Here is a 4,477-nt window from a genome sequence, read left to right as displayed (position 1 = left end):
TGTGTTGTCTACTCACATTCTACCACCGTGTACAGCATATCATGCTTACTATGTTAAAACAGATGAGGAGTAATGAAAAACTTAGATGTAAGTGATTAAAAAAAAAAAAAGGGAGAGGAGGACCCAGGAATTCCTCCCTTCCCACTACAAACGCACACCCATTTACATTGTTTTGTAAATGAATTTATCTTTAGAAGAAAAATAAAAATATTTAAGATATTTCTCTTCAGGACAACCATCGCACACTTGGTTTTACTTTGGAGGGGAGATACATACTCACAGCAGGAATACTAATTGAAAACATACAAAACAAACAGAAGTGGGAACAGTTCAGTACTTGGAGAGTGTTTTCCTTATGTCCCTGATAAATATTATCTCATTTTCCTTGAAGTATCCACCTCACTGGCGAAACCCCCAGAAATCCAGTATCTAAGAATACCTCCCCAAAACTGTTGAAAAAAGCCTGTTAAGGAGCGGCGTTGTTTTGTCCCATTTTCTGTCTCTCTCCCATCTGTAAGCTATTTGTATCAAGGAAATCTTTGTTTCCAAACCTTGACTTACTAAAGCTCATTTGTTCCAAAACACAACAGCGCCTTGATGCTGTTTACACCAGGGACAGCCAAGGGCTCTGACAAACGAGCTGTGCTGGGTTTAGCAGCTGCAGTGGAGCATGTTACTGGCTGCCCCATCCCTCCGCCAGCAAAGCGCCGTCCCTCCCAGAGAGGGCAATACCAGTCACCCTCCACTCTCTAGTGGAGCTCAGGGTAAAAACATGGGGTTTGCCAACACAGGCCAAGACCTCAGCTGTGGGACAGTCCCTCGGGGCAGGACAGACTGCCTGAGGATTATACCCTCTTGACACACCCATCCATCAGAGCCCATTTATCAATGCTCTTCTGTAAATACCAAATCCAGATAGGAACTAGTTTTGCATTTCCGTGTGTGTGTGCTTGTTGGAAAAAAAAAATCAAATCAGGATACAGCTATTTTCTCAAGTTTGTTCAAAATGAAGAAAGGACAGGTAACAAGGTCAGAGTATTTTCTTTCGTCAGTCTTAGCGAGACCTCAGAAGGAAGCAGTGGCATTAAAACTCCCCCGGTTTTATCAACTCTTATGCATAGGAGTGAGAGGCATCTGCTGTTAAGAGGACAAAACTCACCTCCCTTTAATTTCAGATAAGCTTAAAACAGGCATTGAAACAGTTCATATTCAGCTGTTTTAGTTTTCCCCCTTGCAAGGCGCGTGCTAATATATCAGCATCTCACAGGAGATAATCAGAAAAGTATTCAGAGATTAAGAATTAATCACCGGAGTTAAGGCAAGAAGGAAGAGTGAAGTGGGCAACTCAAGTGCTCTCTTGTTCAGTGCAACTGGTTCATTAACACAGGTCTGAAAAGATAATGGAAAAATGCTTATTAATTTTCATGCTAGTCTCCCCTCAAAAGCAGAGGAGTGACTACGGAAATACAGAATATAGCACACCCTAGTCTGATCATGAAATGCTTACATATCTTGTCCCTACCCACCTTAAAAAGGTACCTTCCCATCTTTTCTCTATGATTTTATTATATATACATAAATATATACATACACAAAATTGGTATGGCCTTACACTCCATTTAATGATATTTTGCTACATTGGTCAGAGTGCAAAGCAACTGCTTCCTTAAGAGCAGCATTTTTACGTCATGATGAAATAAACCTGTAACGTACATAATTTGCATGACCACACAGAAACAGTGGCAGATTATTTTTCTGGCTTGTAAAAAATTTTAAAACAGAAGTTCTATTTCAGCAGTTTGAAGATGGAATGTAAAGTTTCTGCTGTTATATGTATATAAAATGTATTTATTGAATCATACATTCATGCCGATTCCAATAAAAAAGATTAAAGATTTTTCTGAAATTCTCTCCATCGATTTTTAGAGCCTGAGGTTCCATGCTGCAGCCCACACTGCTGGTACATTTGTGCTAATGCAACATTTCATGAAAATAAGGCAAAAGACCAGTTTTACTGTTAAACCTGTTATCCTGGAGAATACTCTCTCCCTTCTGTGACCTCCTGAGCTCCACCCCGCACCGGAATTCCTACAAAGGCGGCACTGGCAGCCACAGCATTCAGACTCCTGAACTGTTCCTTGGCGTGTCAGACTCTTGCGAGGCTAACACTAACAGTCAGCCTTCCTTTCCCAGGATTCAAGATCAAATCCAGGCAGCAGAAAAAAGTCTTCCACAAGAGGGACATACCACATCTCTAGCCTCTACAAAACACCTCCTAAGCTGCTCTGGTCTTTCACACAGCAAGGACAGGCACCCAAACAGAATGTTTTGTTTGCGTCTTCTTTGCAAGAACACCAGTACTATACCCTACTTACAGCCAAACTATGCCTTACGTTCTCACAGAGATTGAAAAAAGTTCTGGCAAGGAGCTTAGCTGTTTGGGTCTAGGGTCCACATAAAAGAAAGATTTATTTTATGTACCATTTTGCAAGCTAGGACACGGCATTATTTATACACAGCCTTCAATTTTTTTAGTAAGTGAACTGACCTTGGTGCAGATACCCAAAATAACATTTCGGAACGTTAAACAACTGCCACTCACGCTGAATCTCGAAGATGTGGACATGATGAAGAATTTTTCCTTGCACAGTCAGGTTCTTTGTCAAGTTTGAAATACCATCAGTAGAACAGCAGACACCACTTGGATTGGCAAGTGGCATTTTGTGACAGAAAATAGGAGGGCACCATCCTGCCCTTCAAATCAATTCTGAAAACACACCATTAGTCTAAACTCTGTTGTCTTTAAGGAATAATGGAGTTTGAAAGCATTTTACTCACTTGTTTCATGTCTCATAACCAGATGAACTATTAACAGGCCCCCTTGCCCCATCTTCCACACAACATGCAAATGAGATGATCAAGATCTTAGGACAGCAGGTTTTCCAAGTTACCAGTCAGGGTAAGAGTGGTACTGCTGGGAAATGAAATGATCAGAGATAATTACTTCCTGCTAAAGCACGCACAACTTAGGGGAACTGCTAGCATGCCACGTGCTCTTAGCCCCAGGCAGCAGTGTGTAAAGAAAAACAATTAGAAAAAAAACACATTTTGTTCAAAAGTATCTCCCTCCGCAACATGCGGAGTAAAATCAGCAGCTGCAGAGATCAACTCCAGATCTTCATACCTGCACCTATAACCATCCTCTTCACCAAAGAAAGCAGACTCCCATGTCTAAAGGGTATCCCTTCATGTGGTACTGCTGAAGAATATTTCTCATTTGGATTCAAGTCAGAGCTCAATGTTACCACACAGCAGGTTAAGCACACAGGCTCCGATTCCTACTCCAGGAATAAATCCTCTCTGCAGAGCTCTACTTCCAACAGCACACTCACCACCTCCACACTTGCCTGCAGTGGCTAGCAGGAACTAGGAACAGTTCCTAGACCTAGGAACAGTAGAGCTTCAGCTCTGAGCAATATTTTATTTTTTTATTTAAAAAAAAAAGAAAGAAAAGAGGAAAAATACTGTAAGAAGTGCCCCACAGAACAAGCTCCTGCAGTCCTGGACAAAAATTGCAGTTCAGCTTTACACATAACCATGCAAGTCTGCTGGTAGTTAGAAGTACTCCAGAAGCAGTTTCTCCCTGCACAAGAAAAGGCGGTAACTAAACCTAGTAAACTGTGCAATGCCCTTAACCAAAGAAAACACAGCAAAAGCAGCACAGCTTCTAGTTCTGGTGGTATGAAATACTATTGTAAATGAAAGTCTTATTTCTCATCTTACACTATTAAGATCAGCCAGAAGAGGCCAGATCACACTGGTCATATGTGAAAATCCCCATGCTCTCAGAAGGGCAGATCATTACAGTATAAGGATCATTAAAGTTGTTCCCGACACTGTCCATGCGGCCTGTGTGGGTGCAAAAGCAGCCTATTGACAGGTCTGACCAAGTTTTCCCCACCTCCTACTCCCTGCAGAGCACTGGGACATCAAGAGCACTTCAGCAAACACCTCATTGTCTCAATTAAAGTGGAGAAGCTGGCAGGGGAACACAGAGAGTCTTATTCATTTGAGACTTCCCTATTGCACTTTCCTTCTAGAAAGAGTTAGGCTACCTCGGTTATTGCAGGTTAAGCCTTCTGGTAGCTGTTCTATCTCACTGCAGCCAGGTGAGACAAAGCAAATCGTGACTTCTTCAGAGTCATCTTCACCATTAATGTACGCAGAGCACTGAAGACCTTAGACAAGTTATTGAGCTTTTAGTAGGACAGCAACACAGAAATCAGAAGGGCTTGAGGGTACTAGAAGGTTTAAACAAAAAAGCCAACGTAACACTTTGCAGCATGTTTTTTCAGTACACTTTGTTATTGGATAGTCACAGAACCAAAACGCAAATGCTAACAGTCACTGCGTTTTGTTCAAGCTGCTGTCAACATAACTTGCTTTTGAAAAGTATTTCTTTACAAGACATTCCAAG

This window comes from Falco rusticolus, chromosome 8, assembly GCF_015220075.1.
Source record: "Falco rusticolus isolate bFalRus1 chromosome 8, bFalRus1.pri, whole genome shotgun sequence".
In the NCBI taxonomy this organism is placed as follows: domain Eukaryota; kingdom Metazoa; phylum Chordata; class Aves; order Falconiformes; family Falconidae; genus Falco; species Falco rusticolus.
The sequence above is the reverse complement of the archived record's forward strand: the minus strand, read 5'-3'. Positions refer to the sequence as shown.